This window comes from Schistocerca piceifrons, chromosome 6, assembly GCF_021461385.2.
Source record: "Schistocerca piceifrons isolate TAMUIC-IGC-003096 chromosome 6, iqSchPice1.1, whole genome shotgun sequence".
Lineage (NCBI taxonomy): Eukaryota > Metazoa > Arthropoda > Insecta > Orthoptera > Acrididae > Schistocerca > Schistocerca piceifrons.
In genome coordinates this window covers 110,602,894-110,616,026 of record NC_060143.1, presented here as the reverse complement: position 1 = coordinate 110,616,026, position 13,133 = coordinate 110,602,894, and positions in this window count along the sequence as shown.

Genomic DNA, 13,133 nt, shown 5'->3' with positions numbered 1-13,133 from the left:
TGATACACGTTCATTTAGCATCACTATTTCACTGTTATAATTTATGTATGTTCCGTTTTTCACCACACAACTATAACTTTTGTTCACTTTCTCACTATAAACAACTGCACCGGACGCCATGTTGCGTGCTTGCCTGTCAATAGTGGAGAGGTCTGATATTATTTATCTCCTGCCGTCTGCTTAAACAGTTGGGACACAAAGGTATGGGAGGATGCTGCAGTTTAATGTTAATTTTGAAAAGTACAATATTTGTTTTAATAAAGCAAAAAAATTCTTTAGGTTAATATTGATCTTTCACATTTATCAAGGAATAAATAAAACATTTTTTGGGAAACTTGGCGTTATTTATATCAAAAACGTACTGTCCACCTTTACCCCATGCAATTTCAGTCAATGGCCACATGTGCCCCATGGTGGGACAAATGTGGCCATTGACATTTTTTTTAGCCGTTGGTCAAAATGTTGAAGATACAAAGAATTGTTTTAATGATGCTGGTAGATACTGAATTTAAAAAATTGCCTCAAATGGTTTTAGGATAAACCGTGAAACATAAAAAATGTCCACACTAGCCCCACCCTCCCCTAAGTGGCTGATTGAGTCAAAAGCTTTGGTCAAATCACGAAAAATACCTGTGATCTTTTTACCCTTGTTTAAAGCAGAGTTTATCTTTCCAGTGAATTCCCTTATAGGATTTACTGCATTTTTCCCAATTTCAAATCCAAATTGATTTTTAACTAAAACATTGGTTTATGTAAGAAAGTTTTCAAGATGTTCTGCAACAATCCTTTCTATCACCTAGCAAAAACTGGCAGCAGTTATCCCAGCTTGGTTTAAGTCAAACTGAATAGCATCTGCTCTACATGACAGCATTGAAATATCTACAGAAATCCGTTCCGCATAGCCTATGTAAAAGTATTGAACTTTGTGTGTTAATAATGAACAAAGCAGGTTCTCCTTTTTTTTAAATTTATTTATTGGTCCATTTGATTCATTACATACTTAAACAGTCTCCTTTGGAGATACTGAAATTATGACTGGTCAGAAATGCCAACTGATCATCCACACTTCCACATGAGTAACAACTAATACTATTACTAAGTCCAAACTGTCTATCAAAATGACTTTAATTCAGATTGTGGCTCAGGATGCTCAGAATGCTTGAATAAAAACAGGATGTCTTTTTTGCTGTTATTATTATTGAAATAAAACAACTCACACTTGTAGAACAGTTCCATGTATCACGTCAAAATGTCAAAGAGAGAGAGAACTTCCTTAGTCACACGACTCATCATTTTATAAACCATTAAACGAAAAACACTGTCATAGTAGTGAGGAACATTACATAAAATTGTCATTTGTAAATTGTCATTTACATATGACAGTGTTATCTTAGCTGCTTTGTGAATATCTCAAATGCTTCAACCTTTCATTTGACATACAAAATGGTTTAAAACAATTTGAAGTGTCAAAATGGCTTAAAACACTAAAAGGAATGCAATACAACCCTCTTGAATGATGAAAGCCTGTGTGTTCAGACACCTTGCTTTCAGCATTCAACATGCGCTAGATTACCTTATGGAGTATTGAAAGCTTTAGAAAATACTTTATATGTGAACCAATTCCAAAGTTTATCAGAGTTTTGTTATTATCTTTCCATACATTACACTATCACTTTATTTCTCATAGGTATTGGCTAATAGATGTTCACCAGTTATGTTTAGTTAGATATACAAGTAAATAGATTGATCAGTAATCTCTTTAGTAAAGTTAAAAAGAAAAACATGGTTAGACATTGGGACAAAATTAATTCTTGCCTATAGCATCCTTTTGTTAAAGTTCAGTACATGATTTTATGTCAACAAGTCACTGACAAAGTTATCTGGTTCAAAGTTCATTTTATGGTTTCTTCCAGTATACTTTTCTGATATTTGTATTAAAAGTTCTCAATTACAGATCTTTAAATCAAGTTCAACTTCATATGATATATGACTTTCTTGTGTGACCACATAATCATAAGTTTCACTTGAAGGGTGAGGCCAAAAAATTGTTTTAGATTGTCTAAGCTTTCCCATTTGGACATAGTTACCAGAAACACTTGACCTTTTGCTAACATACTTGAATAGACATTCATCTGTGTCGGATATGCTGAAAAGATATTTGATTACAATATTTGTAGAGCAAACAGAAAATAGGTTTCACATTGCATTTTGATTATATGGCTCTTTATGCTTCTGATATTTGATTTTGAAGCAGCAAAGTTTTTTATTATACAGACAGTCCTCAATTTCTGATCATATTGTTAAGTCAAATGCTTAGATTTCTGACACACAGCACAAATTGTATGTTATCGGTATATACTGATTTGAGCATTGTTATACAAATGACAATAATTTCATATTATTTTACCACTACTGATTAATACATTGCAATGTCAAAGGCAGAGCCCCATCTGGAGCCTGTAACACTGGCATGACATCATGATCTCTAACGCTCAGCAGGGACCTTGGACTATAGTTGTAGACAGGCTGCAGGTGGAGAGTTCACCGGAGCTGGTTGGATGCAGTATCAGAGATGACAAGCAGCTCGTTGCAGTTGGTGAACATGAAAAATCATATGACTGTATCAGATTTTGTCCATACTTAATACATTTACAGTACACGGAGAAAGATTTTCATATTACTTAAAAATTATAAGCTACGTGACAAAGCTGTGGTTCATGGTTAATGTTTCATTCAGGACCATGTGTTATTGGGCATCTTTTGAATTTCTTGAGTCTCTCTACAATAGATATGTATACATTTTTCTAGAAATTATGAAATAATTCTACAGCCTAAAACTGTTATTTGTGTATGATGATAGGTCTGTAAGTTCACACACATTCACATCATTACACAGGATACACACACTTTCTGATTGTCCTTGTATCTTCACTGTGTTCATGAAGTGACACTGTTCCATTTTGCAAGTTTTTCAGCATGCACCACATTCCTGACCACTTGCTGGCAAGCCATCATTCTCGTTATTGCGCTATCACTGTATTCAAACAATGGAAAATCCAGAGTGGTTTGAGTTCTCTGAGACTGCAGATATGTGTGCAAGTTGCGTTTGCATGAGTGTGTGTGTGTGTGTGCATATGTGTATGTGGGTCTATTGCTGACAAAGGCCTTAATGGCCAAAAGCTATAATTGTGTGAATCTTTTTGTTGTCCCTATCGCGACTCAGCTTCTCCGCTATATGGTGAGTAGCTACTTTCCTTCTCTGGTATTGCTATCACTGTACTGTCAGTTAAATTTCTTTTGCATTGCAAATGCTGTATGTTGAAGAAAAGTTTTGTACTGTAAGCTGCTTTCCAGGATCATCCAATCTCTAATAGATGCTCCCCTCACATCTGTATACAGCACACTCCATGAAAAGGTATGTAAGACATTAGTTCATCCAACTTTTCTGCACACGTTTAACATCATCCATATTGACCAATAGTGTTTTGCACTCACACTACAAATATGAAGCAGTAGCACCAGTTTTCAGAGTACATGTCAGTATCTTTGCATTTACATTTCTGTGAACCAAGGCTAAGTTGCTGAAGTTCATATTAGCCCCAATTACTCTGTTCACTACATTTGTTAAATATCACAGATACAAAATTAGTTTGCCCCTACATGGATTGCATGTACAGCGGGTAAACAGTCCTGGAGTACATTCTTATTACAAAAGTTTTTGAATATATACAATTCTCTTGACATTAGACCATGTGTATGAGTGAACTTTGGCTTGAACTCACAGAGTTTCACACATGTAGTATTTCTTTTGTGTAATGACATTTGTCTTGCCTTTAAACATAAAACTTAGTGACTACAAACTGTAACTCACAGGGTTACAGAGGATCTGCAGCTAAGCAAACAGCCAACGCTAAAAAGCACAGACTATCATGTCATGAAAAGGGTAGTTGCTACTCACCCTATAGTGGAGATGCTGAGTTGCAGACAGGCACAACAAAAAGGCTGTCACAAAATGAGCTTTTGGCCAACAAGGCCTTTGTTGAGAAAAGACAAAACACACACACACAAGGAAAAAAAAGAAAGAAAAAAGAAAAATATAGTTTCTGGCAGCAGAAGCCAGACTGGATTTTCTGTTGTTTAAGAATGCCAGGTCAGTCATGTATTACCAGATGTCAGAATCAATTTCAAGCATAGATGATCATAGGTCATACTACTTGGTGATGACTGCTTATGAAATCATCTAATGCTATTCAGAAACTTTCATTACTGTGTGAACAGACTCAAAGAGGAAAATGGCCATTCCTTAAACAACGGAACATCAATATATTTATCCTATATGAATGTACATACATCTATACAAAAATGAAATGAAGAAGTTGTAGAAATAAATAAACACTAAGCCTAGTATTATTTTGTCAAATGTTTAACTCCACTTATCTGGATAATGAGTTGTACTCCATATGCTTGAGTTGTTATTTGTACCATGGTTTTGCTTTCATGTAGCAAGTGATACTTGTGTTACGAAACACTTGTTATGGACACTCATGTCCTTCAAAGTGTTCTTTAATAAAAACTGACACACTGAAGTGCCTAAACATTCATACAACTGTATTTCAAGTTACAGGTCAGTGAGTTGGCATTCAATTCATGAAGCTTATCTCTACACAAAATAAAATTTTCCTTACATGACTACGTAAAAATGATCTTATGGCACTGAATACTACAAGACATCAATGTATGTGTTTCTTTAAACCATTGTGAGATATGATCCTTTAGGCTTATGTGTGTCAGGGAAAATAAAAACAGTACTACCATCATGTAGTACGTTAGAAATTACATTTGGCCCAGTATAAATGTGTTGCCACTTTTTGTTTTTCTTTTTTAGTTATGAAGATTTGGGATGTACCCTCAGCAATATTTTTTCCCTACCTCTGTGTATTATATAAACCTCTCCTAACTTCTGTGTTGACCACCTCCGTTTTGATACGCAGGATGGAATAGGTCAAATGGTAAAAAGTTTTATGAGGGACCACACCCATATTGTACACATAGCCTTTGATGACTACAGGTTTTGTGGAAAATATGATTAAGTACTCAGCAAGGAGGTCATTTAAACACTTGGACTGTGTACCTTTATTATGAGGGTCCGACAGACTAGTGTCTGCATCATAGCTATAACTTTGTGATGACTTATTCAAAAATTGGTTTAAAAAGACTGACTACTCTTATTTAGTATTTTAGGCCTTCTATACTTTATCTTCAGACCATGGCAGTATTTACTACGAATTGCTTGAGTTTTTGTTAAGCCTAGTAGTGTCTCTTTTTCCATTATCCATCAAAAACATTTACCACAAATAAAATCAAGTCTTACCCTCCTCACCCCCCTTCCCCCACCACGTTAAATTCAAGACCAAAGATGCAGATTAGAGACAAATTTTTGACCACAAGGAATGTGTACAAGTAGGCTCCATTTCCTATACGAACATCAAGCTATATGTACTCCCATACACACTGCAGTCTAGCACCAGTAGTGCCAGTCACTGTACAGTTCTGAATTGGAATGTACGTAGTTTACGTAACTTATCTTCTTGAAGAAAGACGTCATCTACAGTGTTAATGATAGCATCAGTCTTGAGTATTACAGTGACAAGAATATTGCATATGAGCTAGTGCTTGTAAAGCTTGAGTGTTCTGCTCATTACATTTCTTGACCTCTGTACACAGGTGTTCTTTCATTTCTGTACCATCATTCTATCTAAGCATGATTATGCTGTTGTTAATGTTATTATTGCTATGAGTGTGGCCCTGTTGCCACTCAACAGCCAGCACAAGAGGGCAAAATGCGGTCATATTTAGTTTGGCTATCCCAATGTGATGATGCAGTTTTCATCTCCAACTTCAACCACCCAAATGTTATGACTCTGTGGTCGCCAGTTTTGCATTACATTCAATTCCTGAAATTGTCTAATATTTTTGTTGTGTATCTGTACTGGTTGTTGGCCAACATTTGTCTGTCACTGCCTTGGATAATTATTTTGCCACTGGTTATTATGTGGATTTCAATTACTGTTGTTATTGTAATTAGGATGGTGTACCAGAAGATAGCAGTTGTCATTTCTACATCTGGGATTGACACTGGATGAGTTATTGTTATTTTGAGTAGCCTGCATGTCTGAACCATTATTGTAACACTCATGATTTCTCTACCCACTGTGATCACTATCACTAGAGTTTGCAGACTGTGAATAATATCCATTGCCATTACTACTGTTGTGTTGAGTACCCTCATGTAGTAGGTCTATCAAATCTAGTGCAGCCAAGAAAATGTCAAGATTTGTATCCGGTACGTGAACTAATTTCTCCTTTATGCTAAACAGTAAGTTAGCGTTCAAAATTCGTAATGTTTCATAATGCGAAATGGGTTCATCCCAATACTATGTCTTATTTAAATACCATTCAAAATATTTCCTGAGTGTTCCCTATTTGTCATTCAATGGTTTTGGCTTGCATACTTGCTCCCTTAATCTCTCTTGAACACAAACCAGTGAGTATTTTGCTAAGGAAGCCTTCTTGAACTGCGCAAATGTTTCACACCTTTTGGCTGCCTGAGTAGCCCAGAGAGTGGCATCTTTTTGTATATATGCTAATAGTGAATGAAATCTTTTTGTTGTTCTCATTATGGCTTTGGTAACACCCCTCAGAACCCTTTTGTAAACATGATGGGACATGAACATTTCTTTTCCGGAGTGAAAACCTGAAATTGTTTGCAATTTATTATAATCTCCTCTGCTGGTAATGTGAATAGTGAAGGCATTGTCCTCACAATACCTGGCAAATGGCTATTGGATGCACTACTGTGTCCTGTGTACTCAACGCGTTGTTGTTCATATGGATCAGTATTGTAATTCAAGGGGTGTTCAATAAGTAATACAACACTTTTTCTTCGTAGCTAGTTTCAGTTGAAAAGATGTGAAATTTGTTTTGGGACATCATGTAATGGTCCCATTTCAACCCCTATAGTTTCACAAAGTTCCAATACCTGGTGGCACTATATGTAGCCTTCAACATGGCGTTTGTAATAGAGGTGGATTTCAAACAGAGAGCTGTCACTGAGTTTCTTTTGCTGGGAAACCAGAGCATCACAGATGTTCATAAGCACTTGCAGAAGTCTGTGGAGATCTGGGAGTGAACAAAAGCATGGTGATTCTATGGGCTATGTGTCTGTCATCATCGCAACCAGGTCATATAAACCTGTCCGATCTCCCGTATACCAACTGACCACCCACAGCTATGAATCCTGCAATGTTGGAATGTGAGGACACTTTCATTCAAGATGATCGACGGACAACAAACACCTCGCTGCACAACTGGATGTCTCTGTTGGTAGTGCTGACATACTCGTCTACCAGTTGGGGTACTCAAAGGTGTGTGCTTGCTGGATTCCTCGTCACCAAACACAAGACCATGAAGAACAACAAAGGACAATCTGTGCAAATTTTCTTGCACATTATGAGGCTGATCCTGACAATTTCTTGGCAAACATCGTCACAGGTGATGAAAAAACGTATGTTCATTACTTCGAACTGGAAACAAAACAGCAACCCATGGAATGGCACCACACCATCTCTCCTCCAAAGAAAACGTTGAAAGCTGCACCCTCAGCCTGTAAAGTCATGGTGATGGTCTTTTGGGACTCTGAAGGGGATAATCTGTGTGGTACAAGGATCAGCTCAGATGTGTATTGTGCTACCCTCAGGAAATTTCAGAAACAACTTCAGTGTCTTCATCAACACACAAATTCAAACAATCTGCTCCTTCTCCATGAAACACAAAGCCTCATGTAAGTCTGTGCACCTGAGAGGAGTTCACAGAACTTTATTAGACAGTTCTTCCTCATCCACCCTACAGACTGGATCTTGCACCTTCCGACTTTCATCTGTTTGTCCCAATGAAAAACACACTCCTCAGGAAGCAGTACATAGGTGATGGGGATATGGGGATATTAATGCAGCAAGATGTTGGCTATGACATCAACCAGTAGAGTGTTACCATGAGGGAACACATGTGCTCCCAGTAACATGGTGTAAGGCTGTCACATTTAACAGAGATTATGTACAAAAATAGGGTTTTGTAGCCAACAGAGTGGGGAATAATATGCTGTATTGGAATCTTCAATAAAACCAACTTGCTTTCCGAAAAAAAAGTTGCATTACTTATTGCATGCCCTTCACATTTATTACTTTCTGCCATTGGGGAAAGTGATGTCTGATATTTTGTAATTCTATGCTAATGGTCTCAGTGTTCTCTGTAGCTCCTAGTGTTGCCTGTGAACTAACTTATTGAATAATGTTATGTGGCTTGCTCTTTAATTTATCACCTATTTGTGTACATTTCTCAATTATCCAATTGTCAAATTTACCTATGGCTTTTTGTCCCTGTTCAACAAATTGTGTATTAATATGTTCTGCACTCTCAAATAGTCTTTGTACATTACTGACAGTACAGTTAGCCTTCTGCCGCCGAGCAGAGTGTCAGCAGTGCGCAAGTAGCAGCAAGTGGCTTATTTACCGTTCATTTAAGTGTTGTAGTCAAGCTGAAAATTTGTTTGAGTGTTCTTAGTGCACTTGTTTAGTTAAATCCGCCAAAGCATTGTGTAGTTTCATATTTAGCAGGGGCAGATTTGCATTTTAATATCTGTGAGGTGTAAAGTCGCATAGTCATCTGTCATTTGTTTATTTATTTCAAATAGTCTTTGTACGATACTGACAGTACAGTTAGCCTTCTGCCACCAAGCAGTGTGTCAGCAGTGCGCAAGTAGCAGCATTACTGCATTTACTAGGCAGTCTTGTATTTTAATAACCATTTAAATTTTGTGTCGAATTGCTTGTGCTCTCTGTACATTAGTTCAGTCATTCTTTGCACAAAAGTATTTAGCATGGATAGGGACTGCGACTGCTGTGTTCAGATGCGGGCTGAGTTAGCATCCCTTCACTCCCAGCTTCAGGCAGTGTTGGCTTCAGTCACACAGCTTGAGGCTGCTGCCAATGGGCATCACTGTGGGGGTCCAAACGGGGGTTTGTAGGGGACAGCCAGCTCGTCCCACGCATCCCCCGATTGGACTACAGCTGTGGCTGCCCAGGATATTGCCCACACTGAGGCTGACCCCTCACCCGTAATAAGTGGGAGGTCGTCTCGAGGTGTGGTAGGGGGCGAAAGACATTCCAGAGGGCTGAGTGGAAGGCCTCTCCAGTTTGTCTGACGAACAGGTTTCAGGCTCTGTCTCCAACTGATACTGATCATCGGCCAGACATGGCTGCTTGTCCTGTTAGAGGTTGCCCCACAGTCTGCAAGATCAGGGTGGTTGCAGAGGGTGGGCTTACTTGTAGTTGGGAGCTCCAACATCAGGCGCGTAATGGGGCCCCTTAGGGATATGGCTGCAAGAGAGGGGAAGAAAACCAATGTGCACTACGTGTGCATACTGGGGCTAATCATTCGAGATGTGGAAAGGGTCCTTCTGGATGCCATGAAAGGTACAGGGTGCACCCATCTGCAGGTGGTTGCTCATGTCAGCACCAATGATATGTGTCAATATGGATCAAAGGAAATCTTCTCTGGCTTCCAGTGGCTATCTGATTTGGTGAAGACTGCCAGTCTCACTAGCGGGATGAAAGCAGAGCTCACCATCTGCAGCATCGCCGACAGGACTGACTGTGGACCTTTGGTACAGAGCCAAGTGGAGGGTCTGAATCAGAGGCTGAGACGGTTCTGCAACTGTGTGGACTGCAGATTCCTCGACTTGCGCCATAGGGTGGTGGGGTTTCAGGTTCCGCTGGATTGGTCAGGAGTCAACTATACACAGCAGGCGGCTACACAGGTAACAGGGGTTGTGTCACATGGACTGGGTGGTTTTTTAGGTTACAAGGCCTCGGGCAAGTACATAAAGGGCAACAGCCTCAAAGGGTGCAGGGCAAAGTCAGGACATGCAGGGACCAAGCTGCAATCTTTATTGTAATTGTAAACTGTCAAAGCTGCATTGGTAAAGTACTGGAACTTCAAGCGCATATATAAACCCCCGAAGCTGAAATCGTTATAGGTACGGAAAGCTGACTGAAGCCAGAGATAAATTCTGCCGAAATTTTTACAAAGGCACAGACGGTGTTTAGAAAGGATAGATTGCATGCCCTCTCCCATGAACCATGGACCTTGCCGGTGGTGGGGAGGCTTGCATGCCTCAGCGATACAGATATCCCTACCTTAGGTGCAACCATAATGGAGGAGGCCAGACTAATGTGTGGTTCCTGAAGAGGGGCAGCAGCCTTTTCAGTAGTTGCAGGGGCAGCAGTCTGGATGATTGACTGATCTGGTCTTGTAACACTAACCAAAGTGGCCTTGCTGTGCCGGTACTGTGAACGGCTGAAAGCAAGGGGAAACTACAGCCGTAATCTTTCCCGAGAGAATGCAGCTTTACCATATGGTTAAATGATGATGGCATCCTCTTGGGTAAAATATTCTGGAGGTAAAATAGTCCCCCATTCAGATCTCCTGTTATCAGGGGAAAGAAAACTGGCCTTCTACAGATCGGAGCATGGAATGTCAGATCCATTAATTGGGCAGGTAGGTTAGAAAATTTGAAAAGGGAAATGGATAGGTTAAAGTTAGGTATAGTGGGAATTGGTGAAGTTCGGTGGCAGGAGGAACAAGACTTTTGGTCAGGTGAATACAAGGTTATAAATACAGAATCAAATAGGGGTAATGCAGGAGTAGGTTTAATAATGAATAGGAAAATAGGAATGCGGGTAAGCTACTACAAACAGCTTAGTGCACGCATTATTGTGGCCAAGATAGATATGAAGCCCATGCCTACCACAGTAGTACAAGTTTATATGCCAACTAGTTCCGCAGGCAACGAAGAGATTGATGAAATGTATGATGAGATAAAAGAAATTATTCAGATAGTGAAGGGAGAAAAAAACTTAATTGTTGTGGGTGACTGGAACTCAATAGTAGGAAAAGGAAGGGAAGGAAATGTGGTAGGTGAATATGGAATGGGAGGAAGGAATGAAAGAGGAAGCCGCCTGGTAGAATTTTGCACAGAGCATAACTTAATTATAGTTAACACTTGGTTCAAGAATCATAAAAGGTGGTTGTATACATGGAAGAAGCCTGGAGATTCTGGAAGGTCTCAGATACATTATATAATGGTAAGACAGAGATTCAGGAACCAGGTTTTAAATTGTAAGACATTTCCAGGGGCAGCTGTGGACTCTGACCACAATCTGTTGGTTATGAACTGTAGATTAAAACTGAAGAAACTGCAAACAGGTGGGAAATTGAGGAGATGGGACCTGGATAAACTAAAAGAACCAGAGGTTGTAGAGAGCTTCAGGGAGAGCATTAGGGAACGATTGACAAGAATGGGGCTAAGAAATACAGTAGAAGAAGAATGGGTAGTTTTGAGAGATGAAATAGTGAAGGCAGCAGTGGATCAAGTACGTAAAAAGACAAGGGCTAGCAGAAATCCTTGGGTAACAGAAGAAATTAATTGATGAAAGGAGAAAATATAAAAATGCAGTAAATGAATTGATGAAAGGAGAAAATATAAAAATGCAGTAAATGAAGCAGCAAAAAGGAATACAAACGTCTCAAAAATGAGATCGACAGGAAGTGCAAACTGGCTAAGCAGGGATGGCTAGAGGACAAATGTAAGGATGTAGAGGCTTATCTCACTAGAGGTAAGATGGATACTGCCTACAGGAAAATTAAAGAGACCTTTGGAGAAAAGAGAACCACTTGCATGAATATCAAGAGTTAAGATGGAAACCCAGTTCTAAGCAGAGAAGGGAAAGCAGAAAGGTGGAAGGAGTATATAGAGGGTCTATACAATGGGGATGTTCTTGAGGACAATATTATAGAAATGGAAGAGAATGTAGATGAAGACAAAATAGGAGATACGATACTGCGTGAAGAGTTTGACAGAGCGCTGAAGACCTAAGTCGAAACAATGCCCCGGGAGTAGACAGCATTCCATTAGAACTACTGACAGCCTTAGGAGAGCCAGGCCTAACAAAACTTTATCATCTAGTGAGCAAGATGTATGAAACAGGTGAAATACCCTCAGACTTCAAGAAGAATATAATAATTTCAATCCCAAAGAAAGCAGGTGTTGACAGATGTGAAAATTACTGAACCACCAGTTTAATAAGCCACGGCTGCAAAATACTAACACGAATTCTTTACAGACGAATGGAAAAACTGGTAGAAGCTGACCTCGGGGAAGATTAGTTTGGATTCCCTAGAAATGTTGGAACATGTGAGGCAATACTGACCCTATGATTTATCTTAGAAAACAGATTAAGGAAAGGCAAACCTACGTTTCTAGCATTTGTAGACTTAGAGAAAGCTTTTGACAATGTTGACTGGAATACTCTCTTTCAAATTCTGAAGGTGGCAGGGGAAAAATACAGGGAGTGAAAAGCTATTTACAATTTGTACAGGAGCCAGATGGCAGTTATAAGAGTCGAGGGGCATGAAAGAGAAGTAGTGGTTGGGAAGGGAGTGAGACAGGGTTGTAGCCTATCCCAGATGTTATTCAATCTGTATATTGAGCAAGCAGTAAAGGAAACAAAAGAAAAATTCGGTGTAGGAATTAAAATCCATGGAGAAGAAATAAAAATTTGAGGTTTGCCAATGACACTGTAATTCTGTCAGAGATAGCAAAGGACTTGGAAGACCAGTTGAACAGAATGGACAGTGTCTTGAAGGGAGGATATAAGATGAACATCAACAAAAGCAAAATGAGGATAATGGACTGTAGTCGAATTAAAATGGGTGATGCTGCAGGAATTAGATTAGGAAATGAGACACTTAAATTAGTAAATGAGTTTTGCTATTTGGGTGGCAAAATAACTGATGATGGTCAAAGTAGAGAGGATATAAAATGTAGACCGGCAATGGCAAGCAAAGTGTTTCTGAAGAAGAGAAATTTGTTAACATCAAGTATAGATTTAAGTGTCAGGAAGTTGTTTCTGAAAGTATTTGTATGGAGTGTAGCAAGGTATGGAAGTGAAACGTGGACGATAAATAGTTTAGACAAGAAGAGAATAGAAGCTTTCGAAATGTGGTGCTACAGAAGA